A 13,977-nucleotide genomic window follows, 5' to 3' on the forward strand; every position below is an offset into this window, starting at 1 on the left:
CTCTTGGTTTCATTCATCTTTTCTGTTGTTTTTTTAATTCTATTTTTTTAAATTTCCTCTCTGATCTTTATTATTTCCTTCCTTATGCTGACTTTGGGCTTTGTCCCTTCTTCTTTTTTTTTAACTCCTTTAGGTGGTAGGTCAGGTTGTTTGATGTTGTTGCTTTTTGAGTGAGGACTTTACCACTATAAACTTTCCTCTTAGAACAGTTTTTGTTGCATCTCAAAGATTTTGGAAGTGTTGTGTTTCTATATTCATTTGTCTCAAGGTATTTTCTGATTTCCTCTTTGATTTCTTCACTGACCCCTTGCTTTCTTTTTTTTCTTTTTTTAGTAGTGTGTTGTTTAGTCTCCATGTGTTTGATCTTTCCCCATTTTTCTTTCTGTAGTTGATTTCTAGTTTCATACCTTTGTGGACAGACAAAAATGCTTAACATAATGTCTATCCTGTTACATTTGTTGAGACTTGTTTTGTGGCCTAGCATGTGATCTATCCTGGAAAAAGTTTCATATGCACTTGAAAAGAATGTATTCTGCTGTTTTTGTATGGAATGTCCTGTAGATATCTGTTAAGTCCAACATTTATATTGTGTCATTTAAGATCACTGTTGCCTTACTGATGTTCTGTCTGAATGATCTAATGCAGGTGGGATGTTAAAATTCCCTAATATTACTGTACTACTGTCAGTTACTTCCTTTATGTGCCAGTGTTTGCTTTTATATTTAGGTGCTTCTGTATTGGGTGCATATACGTCAATGAGTGTAATAACCTCTTCTTGTACTGATCCCTTTATCATTATATAATGCCCATCTTTATCTTTGTTATTGCCTTTGTTTCAAATTCTCTTTTATCTGATATGATATTGATACCCAAGCTTTCTTATAGTTTCCATTTGCATGAAATATCTTTTTCTATCTTCTCACTTTTAGTCTATGTGTGTGCTTAGCTCTGAAGTGAGTCTCTTGTAGGCAGGATATACATGTGTCTTTTTTTCCCAGTCAGCCACACTATGTCTTTTGATTGGAGCATTTAGTTCATTGATAATTAGAGTAATTATTGATAAGTATGTATTTATTGCCATTTATTACTTATTTTCTGGTTGTTTTTGTAGTTCTCCTCTCTTCTTCTCTTTTTCTTTTTGTTTCTTCCCTTTCATTTGATGATTTTATTTAGTAGTATGCTTGTGTTCCTGTCTTGTGTATCTACTGTAGGTTTTTATTTGTGGTTGCCATTGGGGTCATATATGTTGGCCTATAGCTGTATCTTGTCGTTTGAAACTGGTAGTCATTTAGTTCAAACACATTCTAGAAGATCTACATTTTTCTCCCCTCCCCCACATCTTGTGTTCCTGATGTCATATTATATGTCTCCATGGTTATCCTTTTACTGTTTATTGTAGTTATAGTTGCTTGTACAATTTTTGTTTTTTTTAATCTTTGTACTGGCTTTTTAAAGTGTTTGATTCTCAGCTCTTACTATATATTTGCCTTTCCTGGTGGGATTTTACCTTTCCTATTGACTCTTACTTCTTTTCCACTTAGACAGGACCCTTTAACATTTCTTTTAGGGTTGGTTTTGTATTGAGGAACTTTTTTTAGTTTTTGTTTGTCTGAGAAGTCATTTATCTCTCCTTTATTCTAAAAGATAATCATATTAGATAGAGTATCCTCGATTTCAGGTATTCCCTTTCAGCACCTTGAATATATCATACCACCCCCTTCTGGCCTGCAGTTTTTCTGCAGAGAAATAAGCTGATAGCTTTTTGGGAATTCCTTTGTATATGACCCTTTGTTTTTATCTTGCTGCTTTTAGAATTCTCTTTCTATCTTTAAATTTGCCATTTTAATTATGATATGTCTTGGCATGAGTCTGTTTAGGTTCATCTTGTTTAAGATGCTCTGTGCCTCCTGTACCTAGATATCTGTTTCCTTCTTCAGGCTTGGGAAGTTTTCAGGCATACTTTTCTCAAATATATTTTAGATTCTCTTCTCTCTCTGTTATCCTTCTGGGACCTCTATAATACAAATGTTGGTATTCTTAATGTTATCTGAGAGATCTCTTATTCTGTTTTCATTTTTTTAAATTTTTTTAATCTTCTGATTAGGTGGTTTCTATTATTCTGTCTTTCACATCACTTATGCATTCTTCTGTATCACTTAGCCTGCTGTTCATTCCTTCTGGTGTGTTTTTTATTCAGGTATTAAATTTTTCTTATCGGATTGGGTGCTTTTTATATTTTCTAGTTCATTGTTAAATATTCACTGTGTACATCTCTTCTTTTCCCTAATTCAGTTCACATATTTATTACCAATGCTTTGAATTCTTAATCTGGTAGATTTTTATTTCTGTTTTATTATTTACGTATTAGGGGTTTTCTCTTGCTCTTTAAGTTGAGACCAGTTCCTCTGCCTTTTCATTTCGCTTAATTCTTTTTGCCTCTATCGCAGTCTTGAAAGAGTTATTGTGTGTCTGTGTGTGTGCGAGTATCCCTATACAGACTGCTTGTCCCCAGTGCCATTGGTGGGAGAGCTGAATTTGACATGGGCACAAGTTATGTCTTTCCTCATGGTGTGCTGGCAACTCTCACCTTGGTAGTCAGTGGCGCTGGAGATGGATAGGCTAGACTTCAGCTGGTTGTGAGGCAGGGCTTCCCCTCTGCTCAGTGGCCATCACCACCCTGTCAGAAATGGTTCTGATTCCAAGTTGATAGAACAGTAGCCCTGAGGGTTGGGCCTGAGCTGGCTCTGATTTTCTTAAGTGTGTGTTTTCTCCTTTCCCTACACTGTGACCCATGCCTCAGCAAGGCATTGCAGGGGAGGGGGGTTATGCAGAAGCAAGTGGGGCCCGTGTGAGCTGTTGGCCTGTGTTGGCTCCAGACAGAGGTCCAAGCTGTCTTCAATGAGGTACCTGTGTAGGTGCCTGCAATTGGTTTTCCTCATTCCACTCAGACTCAGGCTCGGGTGCAAGTCCCCTTTGTCTCCTACAGCTGATCACTGCCTCCAGCCTCTGCCACCCCTGCCCTGTTGTGGAGCTACATTTCAGGGCCGTGGGTACCAGCAAGGACTCTAGGCATGTATCAGTGGGTGTGAGCTGTGGTGGAGTGGCTGCTGATAGAGATCCGGGCTGTTTCTAACGCACTGCTTGATTTATGCCAACGGTGGTTGTTGCCACCCTCCCAGGCTCTTCTTCAGACCAGGTCACCTCTGTGTCCCACGGTCAAGTATTCTCCTGGTCATGGCTGCCCTATATCCAGTTCTGCTCTGTGATGTGGAGGGAGTGAGGCTAGATTGTTTGCTTGACTTGGGTTGTGGGAAACCTGGCAGCCAATAGAGCAGACCTCTCTCTACCCTGCCTGGGGGCAAACCAGCATCTCTGTGCTCCTCCTCAGCAGTGGAGCCCAGGCTTCCTTCAGTCTTCCTGTTAACCCCTGAGGTCCTCCAACCAGCAAAGTGAGCTCGTCTCTCCTGCGTAGGACCCCAGGACTGGGGTGCCCAAGCTATGGCTTTTACCACTCACTCCCCAGGGTGAGTGTCTGCCCATGTATTCTCCCTTTTCCTCTGGGTCCCTTCCTGGGGCATGGGTCCCAACTCGATTGCTTTTCTTGCCTTCCTACACAGTTGATTATATGTGTATCTTTCTTATAGCCTTGGTTGTACAGAAAAGTCCTTCTGCCAGTTTCCAGTTAGTTTTCAGTGAGAATTGTTCCACATGTAGATATATTTTTGATGTGATTTTGGGGGGACATTTATCCTCTTACTCTGCCATCTTGATGAATCTACTTCATGTATTTCTATAAGATGTGAGACATCTCACTTTTGGAAATCACGGTTAATGTATAAATTACTACAATGATAACACTGTTAGTAAATTAATAAGACTCATCTGTACACATGTGCTCTGAATCTTGTCTCTTATAGATTCTTTGTGAATTATGACTTTTCCTCCTACATGTCCAACTTCTCTATCTAGTGACATGTTCAAGTCTTTATCTTACTTTAAATAAACTGAGTCATCCTTCAGACTACATATCTTTTCATATTTTTTATTATCCAAGTTTTTAGAAGAGTAATTTCTACCCTTGATTTATCTCCCTTATTTCACTCACTGTTTCACTGATATAACTCTCAGTGAGTCACCAATGACTTTTTTATTCTGAACCTAAAGAATTCTTTAGTTCCAGTGTAATCTTCTGCATAATAGTTAACATTGATAACCATTTCTTCTTCTTAAAATACTATTTCTTTGGCCTCTGTGGCACTGCCATCATCACGTTTTCTCCTATTTCTGTGATTTCTCCTTCTTAGGTCCCTTGATATTCCCATCAGATTCTTTTCTTTTCTCTTTCTAGATGGTCCTCTTCATACCCATGGCAAAAATTGCTCTTTGGGTCAGAACTCTCTGTTGAGTTCCAAACCTTTATACCTACTTTCCTATTGGATACCTCCACCTTTTGCATATTTAACTATCATTTTCCTCTTGTCCACTTGTGACCAAACTGTCCTATCCTTTATGTTACCAGTCTCAGTGAGTGACAACATTCTCATTTGTACAAGAAAATCCAGGAATCAAGTTTGATTCTTCTCTCTCTGTGTTACGTCTCCCAAGTTCAATCAGTCACTAAGGGCTGCTTTTCCTATGCCCTTAAACTCACCCAACTCTGTCTACTTCTTTCCATTTGCACTGTTCCAACCCTAGCCTGGGCAGTCATCACCTGATATCTCTTACCCCTTCCCTCTGACTCCTCTACTGATCACTTCAGTCCATTCTTTTACATTCCATTCGAAATAATCTTTCTAAAATGCTAATCTAAACATGCCATTCTCCTATGTAAAAATCTTCCATGACACCTATACCCTGTTTGGATGTAGGATCTTTCACATATTCTGCTTCCCAGAGTTCTTTTCCCTCTGCTTGCCTTTCATTGGCTGTGGACTTTGCACAGGTGCCATTCAAATTCCTTTTCTAAACCTCATTGGAAAACACCAGCTTGTAGTTCAAGTCACTGTGATAAATGGCAGAGGGCTAGATCATCTTTCTTCATAGACTGCTTTTCTGTGACATGCTGGGCAAACCTCAAGTTGTACCACAATTAAAATGAGACCAAAAGCATGTAAACTTTGACAAAACATCTCTTAAGAATCCTACCTGCTAACTTTAGAGTGCCATTTATTTTGATTAAATATCCCTTTTGAACCCACAACCTTCTGTTATTCTCTATGAGACAGCTCTTGACAACATTTTGCTGAATGATAGTAGCATGTGTCACATTAAATTTTTCTTTGCCTTGTTTCCCTTTTCAAACTAAACCCAGTCTGTTTCTGGAGGTTGCCTGTCCATTGACAGGACATACTAGGACCCTATGATGATCTAAATCCATTCATGTTATCCTTCTCCAAGTAGGAATGTATGCACTCATTTTTACTTGCAGTGAGAATCAACAAATGATGATTGTTTTTTGGGGTGTAATCTGATCTTTAAAAGACAAATCTGTATGTTTACTTTTCTTCAGATTTATGTAATTCCAGTTCAGACTGTGTGGTGGCAAGCTAACATATATCTTTTAAGACTAATTTTTTGTTTACTCTGAAAACTCAGGGTTTTAAGTCAGTGTTTTTAAACACTTCTAGTTACACACCAGTGCAATAGCAAAGCCCAAGGAAACACTCAAAACAACTCAGCTTTCACTTATTGATTTACAAATTGAGTAGCTGATCTCATAAACAATGCATAGAGCCATAGTCTGAGTCAGATATCTCTAAGCTTAAAGTTTTGCTTTTAATAGCCTCATATATTGATACTGTGTTAGTTATAAATGTTAAAAAATAAAAAGTTTTAGAAGTCATTCCTCCTCACTAAAAAAAGTAGGAAATACAAAAAAGGTGAACAAAAATTAAATTTTACATATTCTTTATGTATTAAGAATAAGGTCTGTTAACTTTCTTTAGTGCTGTCCTTCAGTTATACACAACTCTGCTACATAATATATATTCAATAAGTATGATAAATAGTAGTTGAGTGAATGGAGAAAAGTTATATAAATGTAAGTAATGGTACTTTTTCATGTCTTAAATTTTTCCCTTAATATGATACTGACAAAAGCACACAGTCCATTATATAAGCAATTATTTCCCTATAGGCAACATTTTTTCTATTATTAGGCATCTAAATAATTCCTTATTATAGATAAATGTAATTATGAAATAACTTGGGCATATATCTTATCTGCATTTTAAAATAATGATTTTGTTATCTAATATGTTTGTATATCTTTTAAAAGTTGTTGATAAATATTATCAAATTGCTTTTCAGAATGATTGTATTTAATTCATACTCCCAGCAAAAATGGCTGAGAATATCTGTTGCATAGTACCTTTATTATATTAAACATTATTATTTTAAAATGTGAATTTCATGGCACAGTCATTTTATATTATTTGAATTAAAATATTTTTTAGTACTCTGGCTAAACAGTTTGCATTTACCAGCACTTTGACTTCTGTGGGTTTTCTGTGTGAACCTATTGACAAGATTTTTCTCTAACACTTATTGAACACCAGGCACTATTCTGAGTGTTTTATATGTATTGATTTACTTGATCCTCACAACAACCTTGTGAATAATGGGATACTCCTATAATCCCCATTTTACAGATGAAGGAAATAGCTGGGATGATTTCTGATGTTGTGTAAGAAGATATGATAATTTTATATAGAACAAATAAATGCCAAATGTTAGATACATATTTATGCTACTGTGTAAGAAAGCATAATATATCCAGATACTACATAATGCATCATATATGGTAACAGAAAAAAACATTTCTCAAATGTTATATATTTGTGGAAACTCTTTTTTTATTGCAGTATAGTTGCTTTACAATGTTGTGTTAGTTTCTACTGTACAGCAAAGTGAATCAGCTATATGTATACATATATCCCCTCTTTTTTGGATTTCCTTCCCATTTAGGTCATCATAGAACATTGAGTAGAGTTCCCTGGGCTATACAGTAAGTTCTCATTAGTTATCTTTTTTTTTTTTTTTAAGAATGGTTCCAGCATGTATCTTTTTTTTTTTTAAGTGTCAATTTCTTTCTTTCTTTATATTTATTTTTGGCTGTGTTGGGTCTTCGTTTCTGTGCGAGGGCTTTCTCCAGTTGCGGCAAGAGGGGGCCACTCTTCATCGCGGTGCGCGGGCCTCTCACTATCACGGCCTCTCTTGTTGCGGAGCACAAGCTCCAGACGCGCAGGCTCAGTAGTTGTGGCTCACGGGCCTAGTTGCTCCGCGGTATGTGGGATCTTCCCAGACCAGGGCTCGAACCCGTGTCCCCTGCATTGGCAGGCAGATTCTCAACCGCTGCACCACCAGGGAAGCCCTAGTTATCTATTTTATACATAGTATCAATAGTGTATATATGTCAATCCCAATCTCCTAATTCATCCCACCATCCCCCTTGGTATCCATATGTTTGTTCTCTACATCTGTGTCTCTATTTCTGCTTTGCAAATAAGACCATCAATACCATTTTTCTAGATTCCACATATATGCATTAATATACGATATTTGTTTTTCTCTTTCTGACTTACTTCACTCTGTATGACAGTTTCTAGGTTCATCCACATCTCTGCAAATGGCCCAATTTTATTCCTTTTTATGGCTGAGTACGTGGAAACTCTTTACATATTAAAAATATTAGCCAGGGTAAGGAAATGTATGGCAAATTGTTCCATGTTATACGAATTGTCTTTTGTTAGTTTTACCAATGCATTTTATTTTGTAAGTTCAATCATTATACCATCAAGTTCATTAAAAGTTTAAGTTCATAGGTTTATTTATTTATATATTATCCCTGTATTTTATGGGGTTTTTATTGTTTTATTTTGTTTCTTTGCTTCTTTTGTTTATTTATAACTCTTATCCATTTGGAAATCATGTGTTATGTTAAATGAGAATCTCACTTTATTTTCCCTCAATAATCAATAAATTCTCTACTGGTTTGTGACACTCCAAGAAGTATACTGAGCGTGTGTACTTCTCTGACTTCAACAAGAAAATTTTTTTTTCTGTTACCATATATGATGCATTATGTAGTATCTGGATATATTATGCTTTCTTACACAGTAGCATAAATATGTATCTAACATTTGGCATTTATTTGTTCTATTTAAAACTTCTTTATTTGGTGCCACTTATAATTAATTCTGAAACACAATGGCAATTTATGATCTATATCTTTTATTTACATGATTTATCCTTTAATTAGTTTTAGCTCTTTCATGCTTGTTATGTCTTAGATGAGCCAAGTCAACATTTATTTTATGGTCAACATCTAAGTGCATGTAAGAATGCATGGGGCTGTGCAAGTTTTACATGGCAAATAAGATGTCAATAAGGGTAGTATTTTTGCAAATTTCAAGACATTTTAAAATGCCCTCCAATGTTATTTAATAGGATTTATTTGATTAGTGTCTATTTGAAAGTTCTGAATTGTACTGTAATTGTCACTGTTCAAAGAGTACTTCTCAGTGACAGTGTGTATATGATATGCCATTACAGTTCAATTAGGATAGACTTTGATCATATATAATGTTTTTCATGCAATAATAAAGAAAAACACTTCATTTTTTGTTTGTCTGCCTCATAATAGATATTGTGCTAGGTTTTTAATATATGAACTTTACATCACTTTTATCAGCTTCATTTTTCATAACTACTGTATTCCTAGATATATTTGTAGATACAGATATTGAAACTTAAAGAGGTTAAATCACTGCTTGAAGGTCACACAGCTAATAAGTGCTAGGGCGAACATTTGAACATACATGTCTGAATCTTTATGTTTAATACAATATTTAAATAAATGGTTGGTGTCTTCATAGACTTCCTGATTAGTTTCACCAGTGTTTATGAATTACTAAATCACTAAAGTTAAAATTATATGAAGCCAGAAGACATTTCCACGTGTAAAGATATTTAACTTCATTTTATTTTTTGCTTTTTCCAACGTATCTAATAAACGCATAGACATCATGAATCCAATGGGAGTTACATATGTAACTTTCAGCAATTTTTCTAAAATGCCCTCCAATTTGCATCACTGCCTTTTTCTCTTCTGGTGATAAAGACTCACCCTTATACACTGTTGGTCAGAATATAAAATGGTGTAGCCACTATGGAAAACAATATGGAGGTTCCTTAAAAAAAAAATAGAGTTACTATATGATCTGGCAATCAAACTCTTGGGTATATATCCAGAAAATACAAAACGTCTAATTTGAAAAATAATACATGCACCCCAGTGTTCATAGCAGCACTATTTATAATAGCAAAGACATTGAACCAGCCAAAGGGCCCATCAACAGACAATTGGCTTAAGAATATGTGAGATATATATATATATATGATATATGATATATATATATTTCAACCATAAAAGAGATCGAAATATTGCCATTTGCAGCAACATGGATGAACTTAGAGAATATTATACTTAGTGAAGTAAGACAAAGACAAATACTATATCGCTTATATGTGGAATCTAAAAAATAATACAAGTGAATTTGTGTACAAAACAGAAACAGACTCACAGACTTAAAAAACAAACTTATGATTACCAAAGAAGAGAGAAAGAGGTGAAGGAACAAATTAGGAGTATGGGATTAACAGATACAAACTACTATATATAAAATAGATAAGCAACAAGGATTTACTGTATACATAAGAAATTATATTTAATATGTTATAATAACCTATAATGGAAAATAATCTGAAAAATATATATATATATAACTAGAAAAAAAACAGAGTCATAGAGACTGTATCCATTTGTAATAACCTTACTATTATGTGGTGATGTTTAGGGTGTCATTAATTTTATTGCAAATTTTAAGAGTATTTTTATTCTCCCTAGGGGTCTTGATATGGGTTTATAGCAGAAATTCTTTTTAGTTCAGAGTAGAAAAATCCTAGAAAAAGTAACATATCTTTCAAACAAATTGAATGTCTTTTAAAAAAATAAGCACTATCATATAATTAGTATTTCAAAGTTCACAGCTATTCTTTTCTCCCACATTGTTTTTCACTGACCATATAGTGCCTTATACAATAATAAATATGATGAAATCAAATTTTGTGTATGTATAACATTTCTTTTAAAATACACATGATACCAAAGTTAAACAGGAAAAGATTAAATCACAACCTCATTAAACCTAGAACATGAGACACACAGCAAAATTTTTTTAAAAAGCAGAAAGGCAAATAAATGAAATAGAAAATAGAAAAATAAGAGAAAAAAATCATTGAAATTGAGTTGTTTTTTTTTTTAAAAGATACACAAATTTAATAAACCTTGAGCTAGACTAAGAAACAAAGAGAAGACTTAAAATCAGAAATGAAAGAAGAGACATTAGATCTGACAACACAGAAATAAAAAGATTATAAGAGATTTTATGCCAACAAATTGGATAACCCAGAACAAATGGATGAATTCCTAGAAATGCACAACAGGCCAAAATTAAATCATGAAGAAAGACAGCACCTAAACAGATCCATAACTAGTATGGAGATTGTATCAGTATCTAAAAACCTTCCCATAAATAAAGAAAACCCCAGGACCAGATGGCATCACTATTGAGTTCTACAAAACATTCAAAGAAGAATCCTTTGAATCAAGTCAGTTTTTCTCAAACTCTTCCAAAAAAGTCATACTAGTCTAAGTGAGAGTTACATATAAAATAGTAGTTTCTAAAGTAGCTGATTACCAAGATCATTTGAGAGTCTTTTAAAAGACAGAGATTATGAAATCTCTTCCCCAGAAGTTATGATTCAAGTCAAGGCCTTGACGTCAGTATTTTAAATATCTGACTCTGACGCAGAGTTCGGTTTTCATTGATGTGATCACCTCTTAAGAACTGTTGTCTCTTGCTAGGGGAATGGTGGTCAGGTGCTGACCATATGTGATACTTCAGGTCTTCTTCCTTCATCTTTCGTCTTGTGATCTTCACAACCTTTCCCCATTTTCAAGCTCTACTGAGATATATCTGGATTTACCTAAGAAGAGTCTTTCTGAAAATACTCCTCCAAAATCAGTTCTGGGTTTAGGGATGGCTTCCTGGGGTACTTCTTAGACCTTTTTGTTGTCTACCATAGGAATTGACCCTGTTTCTCTAATCCATTGCTGTAGAAAAACTACAGCTCTTTCTTTTCATAACTATCTTTCTCTTGCAGTCTAAAGCCAAATAATATAGAATCTTCTCCTTCCCATACAGTAACTAAATAGGAATGAACACAGTTTTGAGTTTATTGTGTTTCCTTTATAAGGGTTTTCACTAATAATAACAAGTAGAAAGCAAAGAATGAAACAGAATTCACCAACATTTTAAGGTCAGCTATCCAAGTCATCTTTGAAGTGTAACCGCTAAAACAATCTTCATTCCTCCCCTTTAACTTCAGGGGAATTAGAGATAGCCAGACAAGCCTTCTAGCTAACATTTTGTACTTTAGATTAATGTATCACTACTCTTTAACCTCTTAGATCCCCTTTTGCATACTCATCTTTGATTTTACCATAATTCACATAGGTGGGGGCCAGCAAATATGGCTCTGTGGGCCCTTGGCTTGAACCAGGGAAGAAAGACAATTTATCTTAGCAAAAAACTAGAATAATGATACAGGTGAACTTATTTGCGAAGCAGAATAGAGACACAGACGTAGAGAAGGGAAGTATGGCTACCAGGGTGGAAGGGGAGCTGGGATGAAGTGGGAGAGTGAGATTGATATATATACACTACTATGTATAAAATAGATAACTAATGAGAACCTACTGTATAGCACAGGGAACTCTGCTCAGTGCTCTCTGGTGACTTAAATGGGAAGGAAATCAAAAAAAAGAGGGGATATAGGTATACATGTAGCTGATTCACTTTTCTATACAGCAGAAACTAACACAACATTGTAAAGCAAATATACTCCAATACAAATTAATGTAAAAAAACAAACAAACAAAAAAACCCCCACCAAAGTGGAAATCTTAGCATCATTGTTCTTATGTGGTGCCAGAATCATTTTGGGTGATCTCAGGTTAAGTGGGTAATCACTTCCAAGCTATCATGGTTCTCACATGGTGGAGGGATTTCACTTAATGCACTTTTGGAGTTAACTTAATGCACAATACAGGATTTTTTTGAGGTGATTCCTAGGTAATAATTTCCTCTTTCCTACATTTTCTGGTAATCAGTGTCAAGCCTCACATTCTCTATTGATGTTTGATTTTTTGTTAGGGATAAGTAGGAGGCTTGAATAGGAAATATTAGAAACTACTCACATAAACATGGTGCTTTACATAAATAGAAAATTTCAAGGTAGGCTGGTTGATTATGTTTGTCATGTGTTAAAATAATTATTGCATGTAAATAAAGCAACCAATTTAAAATACTTATCCTCAAAGACCCTCTTCCTTCCTTCAATTTTTTTCTCTCTCTCAGTTCTTTTGAGTTTTGAGGGTTCTTATTTTGGGAAGGAATTAAAGGAGAGTTTTGGAAAGGTGCTGTAGAGAAAATGTCTGCACAACTATGTGGCTACCAGTTATGAAAATTTGGCATCTCCAAATGAAATGCTCCATAATATGCAGAATATAAAAGTATTTCCAAAGGAGCTTGTGATTTATCAACATAAGATATTTTCCAAGTTATATAAGTTTTAAAAAGTCATTTACAATGGAAACATCTTGTCATTCTTTGCATTTTATTTTAGTACATCTTAAATACTGTGATTTATGATACACAATGTATTTCTATAAGATAATGATGTTTATGCAGTATATATGAGTTCCTGTTTTAATTGTCTGGCACAGGATTCATGTGTATGTACAGTAATTTTTTATGCTGTGGGGAATTAGAGAAGTCTCATCCTTTGAAAACTGGTGTGCTTGCTGGTGCCTCTCGCCTGTGTGCCCCATAGGCACTCTCTAAACACCGGAAGAGTGATTACGTGTACAACTTCCTTTGAGCTGTCCGTTTTGTTTTGTTTTAGATCTCAGGCTGAGGAACCTGTTGTTGCTTACACCAAGGTGCCATTACCTCCGCAATGACTCAGCAACACTGCACAGCATGAGGTACTGTGACATTTTTTTAATTCTGTTCACATGTTGGGATATAAGAATGTTTTTCTGTAGAGATATTGCATTATTCCAGACCAAGCCCTCAAGTGCTTTTGAAATGATACCATTGTTGATACTTGGGAGAAGTAAAAGGACAGCCACAAGGTGCAGTCCCCCAGAGAACGTCTTGTTGCCCCACATGTTCCTCTTTTAGGTGAATGTATTTATGACTTTCCTTTAAGAGCAGGATTCAGGAAGGTCATCAGTGGTCTAAGATATCAGGATTAGAAGTGTTGTCTAATCATTTGATTCTGAGAATTAAGCAAATATGATGGTGATTGACTTTTTCAAGAAATTAAGCATGATGTCATTGGGTAGAACTGGGCCACAGAACCATAAAGAAGAGAGAATGGCCCACTTGTTCTGTACACTTTAATTTAGTTCTTGGAGTTGATACTTTTTTCTTCCTGTCTTGCATGTCAGTTTATTAAAGTAGGCATTGGCTTCGTTAATTCAATTTGTTTCCTCAATATTTACTAGTGCCTTGTTTTGTTCTCCTAAGGTGGCAAATTTCTTGTTGCAGTTTTTAAATGTCTCATCAATAAAAAGTACTTTGGGATGTAAATTGGCTTTGGCTGGGAGTTGCCTCATCAGTAAAAATTGGTTTTGGACACAAATATGGCTTGGCTGTGATTTGTCTCAAGTATGAAATTTGCATTATTTTAGAAAATTGTTGTTCTACCATGAGATACTACATTTATAAAACTACCAATAAAATGTTCAATTCAATTCAATTCAATTCAATATATGATTGACAATTAATATGTGCCCAACTTGTATAAAATTTCAAATTTAGTATATGTGTAAAAGGCATGAATTAC

General features: G+C 35.1%; 1 long non-coding RNA gene across 1 annotated transcript in view; it reads left to right on the forward strand.

Annotated features, from left to right (window-relative positions):
• The window catches only part of LOC309657875, a 488,969-nt gene extending 475,862 nt beyond the window's left edge, over nucleotides 1–13,107 (forward strand). The window contains exon 3 of the long non-coding RNA XR_014261942.1: nucleotides 13,030–13,107. This is a non-coding gene — a long non-coding RNA (uncharacterized lncRNA). The remainder of the gene's footprint in view (nucleotides 1–13,029) is intronic.
• Nucleotides 13,108–13,977: the final 870 nt, after the last annotated feature.

The sequence above is a fragment of the Balaenoptera physalus genome, assembly GCF_965194825.1.
Source record: "Balaenoptera physalus genome assembly, chromosome: 3".
Taxonomy (NCBI): domain Eukaryota; kingdom Metazoa; phylum Chordata; class Mammalia; order Artiodactyla; family Balaenopteridae; genus Balaenoptera; species Balaenoptera physalus.